The following is a 15118-nucleotide window of genomic DNA, read 5'->3' as shown; positions in this document are numbered from 1 at the left end:
GTATAACGTATGTTACAAGTAATTAAGATAATGCATATGGAAAAGCAACCCGTGAATTCTATGTACCAAACCTATTAAATAAGCTTCCATCTTACAAAGAACCTAACTTCATGTTCTGCCTTAAAGAGAACTTTGTGGTTCCTATACTCAACATACGATGATAACAATGCCTGATATCAAAGTAGCCACATGCCAAAACAAAAACAAACAAAAACTGTTAGTAGTATAATTATATATAATGGCATGTTCATCTTCATAAGCCAAACCCCAGTTTATAAAGATGTGAAAACATATATATACTGCTAATATATTGTGCTTACTATTGCCATTATTGTATTACGTGTATTTAAAAAAAAATGGATGCCTCAGCATTATGCAATAAATATATCAGAAAGGTAATAATGATAATATCATAAATGTACGCATATCAGAACTCTCTACATATGATAACAATAATTAATAATAGTATTAAACATATAAACTAAAGTGTATTTACTATAAAAATATAAGTAATCTAATTATATACTCTAATAGTTTCTAAAACATCTTCATAAAAGTCAAACATTGGCTTCGAAAGATGTGAACAAAATGATAAATGTGCTACTATAATCATTGTACATGTATATACAATATATATATATATATATAAGTGTGTGTGTATGTGTGTGAGTGTGTGTGCAATATTATTATTATTTACAAAATATTATGTAAGTACCTCTAGGCACATTTTTGTGCATGTATATCCTGTAAATATTATGTATGAATAATGAAGTTGGATTGATCGATCGATTTAAAATTATTGTTATTATTATTATTATTAAAATGATAATAATAAATAAATAATAATAAAATCAATCAATAAAATTAAATTAAATGCTAAATCCCAAATCAAATTAATAAAATATTAATTGTAATCATCAGAGAAAACGGAATATATATGCAGTATTTCAGATGAATATGAAATACTGTATTTCAGATTTGCAAATGAATATGTTGGAATTACTTAAAATGTTCGTTGTACATATGCAACTATTTGTGCAGTTCATTAAAAAAATAATAAAATAAAAATGTCATTAATAATACTTCACACTTCATGGAAGTGTCAAGTAGTCCACCCACGGTACAAATGTACTGTAGGTTTACTAATAACCTTTCGTGGGTGCGAACCACATAAAAAAGTATAAACTTGTTCTCCACCCTTAGGCCTTCAACTTGTTAACAGCGACATCAGGGACGAGAGTGCGGCAGATTACTACTGCCATCTTGCGGTTCTGCACGAACTGCGGACGTTTTTTTTTTTTTTTTTTTGGAGAGTTGCGGGTATTGCCTTAGAGCTTAATGACGCGTATGCGCGTGCGCGCACACACACACAGATGCACACCCATACACGCACGTTTGTGTGGTCCACTATGGCAGTAGATAACGACGATGACCTTCGATTACTTCCATCCCTCTACAAGAGGATCTTGTTTAAGGCATTTCAGATTATTATCTATTCTCATACATAAAGTAGTAGAGTGCCTCCCCCATCAACGAGAAGGAGAAGATAATTAGGTGTGTGTGTGTGTGTGAGATCAAATTTCTTGATCTTTTTAGTAATTTGCAGTTTCCAATATTTATGAAAGAGAGCAACGTTTCTTTCCTATAGTAAAGGCGACAAATTCGATTTATTATTTTACGGGGAGGATAAAAGTTCATTTCTTGATTGACTAATTCAAACTGAAGTACGACTAGGATCAACACATTTCACCTTACCTTTGAATGGGATAATTTAAAAAAATCTTCGTACGTATGGGAAAAATTATATTCCTACTTTCATCCATGTTATCATCAGGCGTATATACGGGACATATATATATAGAGAGAAATACCTATCTAGGACTTAAATAGGTTTAGACTCATTTCCAGAATCTTACTAGTATGTTTGTGTGCACTGTTGTTTATGCTAGATTATAATATGGGAAAAATATGAACGGGAATAAAAGATAATTTCTTGTAATCGGTAATATATTAAATACAACAGAACCCCTACTTTTATAATCTAATTGGTTCTTGGAAGGTTAAACGAGCCGTAAATTGAACCTTAGTTTCCTAAAGGCTTGTCATAAATCATGGTTACGTTCTTGGAAATACAATTTGAACGATAATAACATAAAAATATATAAACTTTTTTTAATTCTTTAAGATGGTCCTTATCCTGGAATGATACAACTGAAACTTGAAGGCAAGTTTCATCACTTTTTTTCCTGATGCGTGAAGGCTTTCAGAATTCCTTCTTGCTCCTTGAATGTTAGTGCTTTCCATTGTTTTTAAGGATTTTATATTCCGAGTTCACTTTTACATATGTGTACTGTACCGAATATAATTTTAAATTGAACTGTAAACGTAGAACGAGGCAATTCTCCCTGTGAAGAGATCAGGACACGGCATTTTTTTACTCAATGATGTATATTTTATTTTTGATGCATAACTTAATTATTGGATAAAAATAGGAATGAGTTGATCGGAATGTGTCTACTGAAGTATCCCAATAGACTTATTTCTGTGGCCTGGCATTTCCTACAATCATAAGAGAAAACTTATATCCATCGTAAAAAGCGGGGGAATCGCAAAGCGAGCATTCGTAAAGCAAGGAGCTACTGTATCTAACAAAACTTTTTTCTCTATCACTAACTACTTAACTATGCTTAGGCTAACGCGACAGACCAAAGCCTTGTTCACACCAGTCTAAAGTCCACCATCGATGTGAGTATGATCAAAACCCATCAAAACCAAGCGCAGTGATATGTGGAATGCTATCTTTTTTTATTTGACATTACTATTCAAACAATAAAGAAAACCTTTTGTCCGCTTATGATAGATTTTAACATTATATTTACCTATAAATATAAAGGGCGAACATTCTGCAATAAGCATTTTATATTATTTGTATTGCGTACATCCTGTTATTGCAACCGTTGTGCACTTAATTACTCATAGGATAAAACTTCTTAGAACTAAATTAATAGTGGTTTAGAACCAGTAGCCTCTGTAGCTCAGTCGGTATAGACAAAGACCTGGGTTCGATTCCCGTCACTGACGTGAGGAACCTTTATCTGGTCTCTTTCGACAAAAGGTGAGTTAGCCAGTCTCATACGGGGGTTAGGGGTTTTTCCTCCCCCCAGAACAGACAAACCGTCCCCGTGAACACACGCATCTACAGACAAGAGACACACGGGAGGCATAGGGCCAACCACCTTATCCTCGAGACTGTGGCGGTTGTGAAGTCCACAGCTAAAGAACCTCAATGGGTCGTGAAAGACAAGACAATTCAAAACTAACCCTGCAGTGCTCAGATTTTCATATATTAAACATCATAGAGAAATAGAAAAACAAATCGCCAGTAAAGCAGCAAAATATAATTTTGTAAATGTGCTAGTGACATTCTCACTTGCGAATGTTTCAAAATTCATTGTACATATACACCTTTCGTGCAGTTAACTTACCTGGAAAAAACCTGAAAACTTAGACAAAATTGTCTAACATAAATGAGTATTCATATCTTCAGTAACTCGAAGGAGTCAAACGAAGTAAATAAATATCTTTCTATTACTGCTGTTCTACTCCTAAGGTACATTGATACTAATTTCCAATTGGCAAAATAATAAAACCTGGCATGTATTTGAATGCTTACTTATACATGTTCTCAGGAATGATGATGATGCCGCATTTCTAAGCCTCATTTGGAAATATTCTCTGATGACGTATTTATGATGACTTAGCAGAGTACATGAAGAAAAGCAGCTGATTCGTTTATGAAAGAGGATCTAGGGGTAAAAAAACTTTATTTAAAAGAAACTGGTAAACAAGGTGACATCGAAAAATTGAGATAAGAATGGTTTCATTAAAATAACGAAAGGTAAGTTATATTTCATTTATTTTCATCAATGCTGTTAATAATTTTAATGATCATTTTTCCTAACACTATTATTTAATAAAGTTATTTCTCTCAAGGAAAGATCTCCATGCTCTGATAAATTAAGCATAACCTGTTGTGTTTGAAATCTTCCGATCTTCTATAAACATATTCAGTATTTTTAAATTAAACGCAAAGCTGAAATTGAATAATTTAATGGTGGCGCTACCTGTCAGCCAATCGACGAACTTCAGCGTATTGCTTTTGGATGTATAACTTTGTTAATAAAAAAACGATACACAAGTTTCAGAGTTAGTGAACAATTGACCACTCGGTCGCAAAGCTAGTATTACGTTTTTGCTTTATGTTTACATTTTTATTTTTATATTATGTTATTTTATTTTTAAAGTAGTATTATATTTATGATCCAACAAATTTTAGAATATCATAGGATCTCAAATGTAAAATATCATTATTTTTTATTAGGATAATTTAATAAATAAAATTAATCTGGCGTTGATGTAATTGATTGGTAGTGGAGGTTCGGTAGGGTGGGTCTCCCGCGATGAGTCTTCGGACTCCTTGGAGGTGTCGCAAATAATAATAATAATAATAATAATAATAATAATAATAATAATAATAATAATAATAATAATAATTTAATCTGTCCTGTATTTTCCATTCCATGTCACAAAAAAGTTTAAAGTTTGCTTGCAACATTTCAAGGAAAAACACCACTAATTTGCTTTTTGAAGGAATAAAATGGCAGGTGTCTTGTGTATGTTCTTCTGAGAAATGAATTCAGGCATATATTTCTCCTCTCTTTGATGCGAATGATATCCCTCAAGAGCACCCCAAACACACACACACACAATCAGAATTTCCGGAATTCAAGAGTACAGCAGTAAAACAGTTCCGCAAGTAGGATAGATAGTAAGAGTATAAGAGCCGAAACTGATAACGTATCAGTTTACTTATTAGTTGGCACATACTCCTGTTGCTACCCACCTTGCCAGATCATACCTGGGATAAGTGGAATGGTACGATTTGCTTGGGACACGTCATACTATGTCATAGAAACTGGATGCTTTCTTTATCGGCAGCATGTCGAAAATTCTATTTATTCTCGCTATATTCCTTGTCTATATTTAAGTTAAAAAAACCATAATATAAAAATAAAAATTTCTATAGAGACAATGGGGTTAACGAAAACAAACTGAAAAAAAAATCCTAACTTTTTTATTTTATTTTGTTTAGTTAACCTACTAAAAATCACTTCTACATTCTCTGTCTGAGTCCTTTTCTTCATGGTGCATTTGCATAATCTGATATTCCAGAGGATGTCAAATCTTGTAATGAATCTCATCTTTTCGAGCGCTTCTATGACTTAACGTTTCGTTGCTCCATTGTGTATCATTCTTCTAGTTTTTCTATCACTCTTCTAATTCTCAAAAACAGTATGACCCCTCTTTGACTTATTTAACTTGAAGATGGATATTCGCAACCCAACTATCCAAATTTTGCTGATTCCTGGTATCTAATTATCGTAAAATAAGAGATACACCAAAATGATCCCATTTGGATCCCACATGTGCTATAGCTGGAACAGAGCAGCTGTCTGTCGTACTCTCTCTCTCTCTCTCTCTCGAATGCCTTGGTTCATTGATAGATTGTGCTGATTAAAGTTCAGTGAAGGGTGAGGAATGAAGCCTGGATGCTTACTATCTTCAGATTGGGCTAACGTAGCACTGCCTATTCCATTTGGGGATTGAAAATAGGTATTAGAGGATGATTTGCTACAGAAAAAAGGAAAAATATAAGAAATTGACAATACACTTAAGATACGGAGCTAAGTAGGAGTTTGAGTATAAGATAACTACCAAAAGCAGATCTAGATCTCTAACTGAAGATTATAAGTTACTACTGACGTGTAAAATTAAAAAAGAGATTGGGGAAAGAAGAAGAAAGGGGTGAATCCAATTGTAGGGATTAATGCTATGGCCATGAGAAACACGAATCATAGTGCATTATGTCTACCAAGGCGTGTAGTCTCGCAGGGCATTTTGCGCTTTTGCGAGAGGGAAAAAACTACAGTTTTCAAGAAAACCAATAGTGTTGAATTTAACATACTTTGGTGGTCTTTCATTATATGTTTAATACACGGTGGATGTGTTCACTGGGCTGTGTCCGTTATTCGCTCACAGCAGACTACACATCAGAAACTTTCACAAAATTTCAGTTCTCTCGTTCTCCTTCAACTGCTTTCTATGACTTTTCAACCGAACTTGAATTAATAGGTCTTAGAAGGATGTAGTAGGATTTCCTTTTGGAAACTTGGGTTTTTTTTCCCTACGAAAAATCAAACTTGCTGTAAACACACTCAACTGACATCGTTCTCTCTCCACATGGTCTGGGTTGCTTCTGCATTCATCTGAAATAGCTATTATCTTCCATTTTCCTTTGTTTAGTATTCATTTAGGAATATTTAGTAGGACAGAATACATAGAACGTCTACCAATGTGTGAAAAATTTCCTGAAAATAAATATTGATCTAGTATTAAATCACAATAGCTCCCAGTACAGTTCAGTTCATGGTCAATCGTAGAAAAAATGAAATCTTCACAGCAGACGTTTTATCTCTCTTATATACGCACTTACTTTCATAGGAAAATAAAAGCCGACCTTTAACTCATTACATGGTTTAATTTGTGTTTAAACGAAGAGAGAGAGAATTTATTTCTAGGGCAGCAAGATATAAGGATTGATTGTAAATATAAGCACCCTATGATGTGCGAAACAAAGTAAAAGAGAGTTAGTTTAAACGATTCTACATATACTGTATTCATGTATTCAATGGTTAGCGATTTTTCATAAATTGCTATTTCTATACAGTGTGCATCACATCTATCTTCAAGGTATGACTTTTCGGCTTAAAAACAAAGTTTTTTTTTCTACAGAGAAAATTTCTCATCGATCTTGTCTGTTCACTTAAACAAATACGTTTATTTAAACTCTTATCCTCAAGTAGGCATTATTCAATGTTCCTTATCCATATTCAACTAAACAAATCTTACCGTACGTAACTACTCTTTCAGTTTCATTATAACTAACTCGATCCCAACCTACTATTCTCTTAATAATTCAGATAAACCCACTATAATATCAGAACGCCTTTTTCACATCTTATACGGGCATTTTGCCAGGTGGTATGATTAAAATACCTATGCCTTTCGAACTGCACGCATTTAAGATATTCATCAGAGGGGTGTGGGGGGGATTTGCAACTGATAGTATTATCTCGATTGGATGCGTATACCCGAACGATAATTGACACAACTTAAGCAGTTAAAGGTGTAAGTCACATCATGTAAAAAAAACTACGTTCTTGATATTTTTTAGTTTAACTCAAGTTAGGACAATAGAACTTTATATTGATTTATGTATCTAACAGCGCATTTTATAGTTATTTTAAATATCGACTACAACTGGAAATGATCAATGTCTTTCTTTGTTTCCATCATCCCTCACACATATGCAAATTACAGGCACAACACACTTCTTTCACAACCTTAGCTGATTTGCCATAATGTAAAGGTTACTAGCCAATTTCCTGTAGGCGGAGATCTAGATTTTAAACATAACACATGTGACACGTGTTTTTACACATAAAATGTATATGTGACTGGCGATTTAGTCAGTATTTGTATTTGTCACCTACATATTCACAGAGTAGTTTGCCTTGCATTACCATCAGAAAAAAGAGTTTCACCAATAGAAAAAAAAAAAACTCCATCAAAGACTTGTGAAATTATCTCTGCTATAAAATTCTTGCAACAGATGGGATGAACCTACATTTTTTCCCAGCGCATGCGCCACTTGGCGGAAGGCTCAGATACTGAGAAGTTAAGTTTTTGGTGTGCATACAAAAAAAATTGATGCCATTTTATTACTCGGTATATTGACTTGCATTAATTGCTTTAGTATTCCATAATGCAAAGCATACACACCCTTTCGGATGTATATAATGCTATGCATTCTCCTTTATTCTTAATCCTATTAAGTATTGCTAGCATTTGACGAACAGAGCAAAAGCGAAAAGTAGCACCAACACCGAAGAAAAAAGATAAAAACTGCAATAAGGTTGATTGCGTCATGAATTGATTAAGGACGATGATATACGCAGTTTGATTTCTAGCATGGGCAGAGACGTGCTGCGGTAAGGTAGTCTGACGAAATATTAAGGAAATGACAAACAACACATTGATACAGATGATTCAGAATTGTTGTGTTCTTATATACCATACTACATAACTGTAAGTTAATGTTTAGTTTGGACAGGACTGAATTTTTTTTTTTTTTGAATTATGAACGAAGTGGCTATGAGACCAGTGTATTATGGGACGTGTACTTCTAGTAGGTTTTCAGCTAAAGGTGAGTTAAACAGTTAACTCTGGTTTCCTCGTCTTTAGCTGAAAAGTCTTATGATTATAAACCTTATTAAGTTTCTTCCCTGAACATTATAAATATTCTTCACGTCCTAAATCGGATTTAAACCTAGGTTCTTCCAGGCAAAAGGCTTCGTCTATAGCAAATAAGCTACTGACAATCTGTGTTCAGTACTCATGTACTCTAGTACTCTAGAATGGCTAGCTGCATGAAGAGCATTCCACTCTCGCCTAAGACTTTTTTGTTAGGCGTACGAAATACCAAAACAGTAACAAAAAAAAGCAATGCTAACAGCTTTATTCTTAAACAAAAGTACTGGCATCGGTTTTCATCACTACTGTTCATTATAATCAACAAATCAATAGAATGACACTCTCATCAAGGTTCGCATTAGTAAATTTCAATATATACTCTTATGTAATAGCTGATATCTGGATAGTATTAATTCGAGAATCCCTGTTCTTTCTTTCTTTTTTCTTGCCTATTTCTGGTACAGGGTTGTTAAGGAGCATGATTCGAAACACAACACAAAAAGTAACGTTAGCAACAAGTAATTTTGCCGTGTTGTCCAAACTCTTCACTTCCGATAACATGCACGTTATTCCATACTTAATGCACACTAAAGTTATGCATCGCATAAAGAATTCAATCTCTTATTATCTGGTGAATGTATTGTGAATCGAGATGTATTTGTGAGACAAGCGCATGGCTTTCGTTCAGATTAACGAGCTTTCGCTAGACTGGGTTATCCTGACAAAGGCAGAATGATAATTTCATTTCTTATTAATATTTCAAGATATTGGCTTGCATTAACAATATAAACTACGATTCAAGTTATTTTTATCATTATTTTTTTTTTTACAGAAATAATCGAAATTTTCTGGATGTCATTTCTTAGTCGAATTTTTTATAATGACTTTGTCGGTTCGCACCACTGAACATAACAAATGATAAAACAGATTCCGATAGGGAATCTGTTTTATCACTTTATAGAATTCATATTTAAACCTGTGAAAGATGAAAAAAGAAAGATAAAATAAATCGACATACTTTATCATTTTATATACAGGGAACAAAGAAGCATTAATTTTGAGACACGTATCTTCGAAGAGGCAGAGAGTTTTTATGTGACCAATTGCATTTGCAAAAATTCGAATCAAAAGTTCTAAACATTCTCAGAAACACAACACAAAGTACTTTTTAGTGTGTTTCTTAAACCTTTCGCTAGAAAGCTAAATAAAAAGTATTGTGCCAAATATTATCCTACAGTGAAGAGATTCCAAATTTTGTTGATTCTCCCTACCTTGAAGTAGACAAAGCTCGACGTATAAAGGCCTGTATTTTATATTCCCTATGAATCGATAGAATTCACTGTATTTGCTTAAGTACTTTGGGGAGTTACTGGAAGCTATTTGATTGACCCGTATTGCATCTTAGTCACTGCTTGAAGTGTTCAATGTGTGCGTCTGAGTTCCTTCTAACATAAGAATATGTACTTCTGAGCATCAGAAAGCTAGTTCGGGTTTTCCAGTTGTTTACCATAATCTAGTAGTTTTGTGTGTATTGAATTTGGTTCCTGAGACTGTCTGACATAGCTAATATGCTGTCTTTCTTGGCAAGAAATCATTTGCATAGTGGACTTTGACATATCATCGGCTTATGCTTAAGTTTGTGCTTCGTAAGAGGAATGTGAAAGAAGCGTTAGACTAAGCAGGGTTGCTAATATGTATGGAAAAGTTTTTATGACATTTTATAAAGAAAACTAGATAGAACAGCTTGCTTTATTCCTGCTGTAGGGCATGGCGGGGGTAAGTCTATTGTTTGATAGAGAAGTATTCGTTAGAGTAGCATTCCAACTTGGATAATGCCAGAGATAAAACTGTAGGTTTTCATATAGCCGAAGAAATAACGTTCGTTGCTGTTGTTGGTATGTTTTAATCATAATTCTAGCCAAAGGTTATGTATCAAAGGTGTGATAAGGGGTAGATAATCCGTAGCTTTTGAAATCATACTGATCTACTGAAATATACTGATTTATAGCTTGTATATATTGCTATGCCTTACTGAAAGAGAGAGAGAGAGAGATTGCATATTTCTATTATGTATTAAGTCAGTTCACTTCAATTGATACTGCTCATAAAATACCGAATACACATCTGTCTTTTATAACCGAGTCTATACGTACAAGAAAATTGATTGAGCACAATGTTATAAGTTGAGCATTTTTGTTCATTTATATTTCACATCTTTAAGTGCGCACTGCGTCCAACAAAATAACAGCTCTTTGGTAGTATTAATAAATGATGTATATCGAGCTGAAACTAACAAGCCAAGGCATGCGCTATATACTACAAGGTTCTCTTGTTATTTTTAATGCATTCCCTTGTGTATTGACGTAATGAACAAATCATGTACAAATTCCTGGTTGCCTGAAAGTTGAGTACAATTTGGACCTGGATGACGTTCATTAATGTCTTCTCAGATCAATCACCCTCAACAGAAGGAAGCCTTTCCAAGGTTTGTCTTTGTGAATCCTTTGTTGATGTGTTTCGTTTAATCCATGTCACAAACAGGTTTTCTATTTGTCACCCAACTGTCGTGTTTTATTCTTTATTTCTGCACGAAGAAGATCTTAGTAGCTGTACCTGTATTTTTATTGCATCTTTGGCTATTCATCTTATTTACAACTCCTTTTGTTCACATCTACGTGGAGATCTTAGAAGTGGGTAAAAGTAGTGATCGTTCGTTGGACTTGAGTATAAAAAAAAAGAATAAATAAAGTTATGAAAAAGCGGCGACATGACATTAATTGCTATCATCTATCATGTACTTTATTGACGAAACAATAAATCACCCTTGTCAGAGAGTGCTTATGCGATTAATCAACAGAAGGCAGAACCACCTGACGAAAATAATTTGTCAATAAAAATGTCTAAGTTTAACGACCTGATGGATGACAAAAATCGTATATTCATTGGATTTTCGATTGGAAAAAGAGCGAGATTTTTCGAGTATCATTTTGGTCATAAAGTGAATTCTTTCAAAGACCAAAAACGTTTGGACTTAACCTGATATCCAACCAATTGTAAGTTCGACTGGATATTTCTGTGTTAACATGCATATTGAAATGTAAAGGCTCAGTGCATTATCAGTAATACTCCCTTTAAATTACATTTTGCTTCTATTTAGTGTTTCCACTTCTGCAAATAAACCATTTTAACTGTTGATATTTATATCAACATTTAAAACCGTTAGTTAAAGGATGTGTCCTGGAACGTGAACATTAATTTCTTAATATGAATAAAAATACTACCTGAACCTTTTATTCGCCAAAAAGAGTAGACAGAGCTCTTTTAGCCCTAACTAACGTTTATGGAAAATGTGTGAGTAGTCGAGCTCCCATTATCAATGGCTGCGCTTGCTGCTACTGATGATTTTGTAAGGTTTCTGGGGGTGAGAAGAAGAAGACAATTGCCTATTTCCGGATCTTTAACCTAATTCCTATTGTTGTCTGAAACTCGTAAATTCTACTGGACTTAACCAAGTTCTCAAGTTCATGAAATAGTACTTGTCAGGGATTTATTAACTCGGGAACTGCTGAAAATACTTTTAATTTCATCTAGTCGCGATAAGAACCAATATTACGGTATGGAAAACGTAGCAAGTAGGCTGTCATTAGTTTCTTGAATCTTTAAAATAATAATAGAATGCTTGGTTTTATTGCAACTTCCTGCATTGAAGTACAGTAGACCCAAAAAACTGAAGCTTAAAGCAAGAAACACAACTAACAAAGAATAAATTCATAGTCCATTAGATGTTTCCAACTGTAACATTGAAAAAATTGAAACATTCGTTACTGAATGTTTGTTGGAACATTGTTATTTGTTGTTACGTTCTGTGCTTCATATGTGTTATGTCCAAGATCTAAGGAAGTTAATTTTTTTATGAATGCCGACCACGCTTGGTGTAATATCAAACCTTGGTTTTTGTTGCACTGTGTAGGAATTCTAAGCATTTTTGCCTCTTCCTTGAATTTCCTTGCGAAAGAGTTTTTATCAATATATGACATGATCGTGTTTTCCCAAAGTACTTTATGGCCAGTGGAAGTTGCGTGGAAAGCTAGGCCTGATTTGTGTTCTCTTCTTTTTTCTACGACTTTTTTATGTTCTACCATACGGAATTCTCCTGACCTTTCCGTTTGGCCTACGTAACAAATGCCACAAGAACAATAGATTTGATAGACCCCTGGCCCCTTTATGGGATGGATGGTGCGAAGGTTTCGGTGGATGTAGGAATCTTGCTATTTTAGTAAAGGGAGAAAAGCTACTTTTAAGTTGTACTTGCGTAGCAATGTCACTAATATCTCTGTGACATTTTTGATGTATGGTAGTGAGATTGCGTTCTTGAATTCTTGTTTTTCTACTTTGGTTGTTGGAGCTGTGTTCAGGATTTTCTTGATTGTTTTTGGCTCAAATCCATTAAGTGTGAGGTTCTGTGTTAAGTAGTGTAATTCCTTATTTAGCTTTTTTTCCGTGCTGGATATTTCATATGCTCTGTCTTTCAAGGTTTTTATTATACCTATTTTTTGTGAGGGGTGGTGATGTGAAGTCACATTAATCTTCATTTTTTTTCTGATAATATCCAGGAAAGGTAATTTTTTATGTTCTTCTATTTGCAAAGTGAATTTTATATTTGGGTGTATTCTGTTAAGATATTCTTTAAAAACAAATAATTTATCTGTCGTTCCTGGCCAAATAGCAAAAAATGTCATCTACATAACGTAGCCATCTGTTAGGTTTCTGATAGTTTTTTAGAGCATTAGTTTCAAAGGTTTCCATGAAGAGGTTGGCTAAAGCTAGGGAGAGAGGGAAGCCATTGCTAGTTCTTCCTTTTGTTCCTAAAACTTGTCCTGGAATGTGACAAAATAAGTTCATACGTGGTATTCTGTATGTTAATAGAATGCAGAACTTTGTATGCCGATGAGATCTGCTGTATCGCTAGGCAAATTGTGGATTACTTTTTCAATTTGTGCAATGATATCTACTTTTGGAATGTGATGCGGCTTTAAAGCGAAATCGAAGCCTATCATTAGAAGATTGTTTTCTGCTTTACAGGACTCGAGAACAGGGGCGACTCTTGCATAGGCACTGCGGAACTGCAGCACCCCCAATTTTTCTCGCTATATAAATATATTTATTAATTTATTTATATTTGCTTGTAATATTGAATTTTATCATCAGCAGTCCTATACAATTCTCTTATTTTGTATAAAAATAATAAAAATTCATCTTGTAGCACTTAGGAGGGCGAAGGACGCTAGCAGCACTCTCTTTACCACAGTGTCATATTGCTACGCGCGCAAGCATATGCACGTCGCAGTGAAATGCGAGCTATTAGCGTAATGCGGCACTGTCCATTGCGCAGTTCCACTGTTGTTTATATGCAGTTTGCGCCAGTAGTAGAGTGTTCGCAGTGCTTATCGTGTTTACTGCGTCTCTTTAAATATTTGAACATTACAATTAAAAGATTTAATTGTAATGTCCCAAAATTTAAAGAGACGGAATACACCAATGCCCTTGATGATGTAAGTCTTACGAAACTTGGGTTTTCACGTATCCTGTTCGTATTTAATAAACATATGGTCTCAATACCGGAATATATCTCTCGAAAAATTTATATCATTCGATAAATATAAAAAAATATGCATATAAATATTATAAATTTGTAACTAATAGTTTTTATTCTTAAACTAATTAAACGTAATAATACAAGATATTAGTACCAAATAAATATATATAATGATAATACACGTTTTTATTCTTAAAACTCAATTCATTGCCACTTAGAATACCTGCAAATTAATAAGCTAAAATAAATCAGCTATTTCGAGCATTGTTAGTACAATTCGATATCACACACGCACGTAATGTAATATATGTGATATTATCTGTAATGGATGCACTAGGATAGAGTTGTGCTTCAACATGCGTGTTTGGCTAAATTACTGAACAGGTTTTCTCGCTCCTGCAACATGAAAGCGTTTTAAGAAAATTTTCGGAACTTTGTATTCATTATCGAGTTAGGCAGATCTTCCTATGTAATCTGCGTGGAAGCTAAAAAAATAATTCTGCAAACAGTAGGTGAGGAATACACACACACACACACACACACACGCACGCACAATAGGTGAGGCAAATTTCCGTAGCGCATCAGTTGGCAGCTGGAAGGAAGGAAAATAAAACTTGAAAAATAAGCTGCTCACAACAGGCAATGAATTGCATAAAAGCTAATAGACAAGGTAAATACGATTCATTTATTTATTAATCTATATATTTCGGATAAGTCCCTCAAGTACTCCTTTCACAATGGCCTTGCAACAAGTTTTAATATTAATCTTTTAATTTCGTATGATACGAATCAGTTCATTTAGCTTTTGAACTCTTGCATTCAGATAGAGTATTTTAATCACAGCAGTGCATAAATTAGCGCGACAATTTCTAAAATTTCTAAAACTTCAATTTCAATTTCTAGAAATATTGTGAAAAACAACAGTTTTTCACAATGCTTTTATAAACTCTATTTTTAATCCACTATTTTTATCCGCTAATTCTTTATCCACTATTTGTATGGTGCAGTTGGAAAATGAATGTCATTTTGGACATTATTTATTTCAACTAGGTTCGAAAACCGTACAGGAAGCCAGCGATACAGCGTTGTTGTTCTTTGCCAAGGAGAGGGCAACTCCCCTACTGCTAATTTCTAAATCAGCAAAAAAAA

General features: G+C 34.0%; 1 protein-coding gene across 12 annotated transcripts in view; it reads right to left on the bottom strand.

Annotated features, from left to right (window-relative positions):
* The window catches only part of LOC150093683 (beta-1,3-galactosyltransferase 1-like), a 204767-nt gene that overhangs the window by 33069 nt on the left and 156580 nt on the right, over positions 1-15118 (bottom strand). For 7 of the 12 annotated variants that reach the window (XM_090412787.1, XM_090412786.1, XM_090412792.1 and 4 more), the window contains one exon: positions 3674-3806. The exons of the other annotated variants lie outside the window; for them this stretch is intronic. The gene's annotated coding sequence lies outside the window, so the exon portion shown is untranslated. The remainder of the gene's footprint in view (positions 1-3673; positions 3807-15118) is intronic. 12 annotated transcript variants of the gene reach the window in all.

The sequence above is a fragment of the Typopeltis vanoorti genome, chromosome 23 (genome assembly GCF_054136105.1).
Source record: "Typopeltis vanoorti isolate ZY-2024b chromosome 23, IOZ_Tvanoo_1.0, whole genome shotgun sequence".
NCBI lineage: Eukaryota > Metazoa > Arthropoda > Arachnida > Uropygi > Thelyphonidae > Typopeltis > Typopeltis vanoorti.
This window is presented reverse-complemented; position numbering and strand designations above follow the sequence as displayed.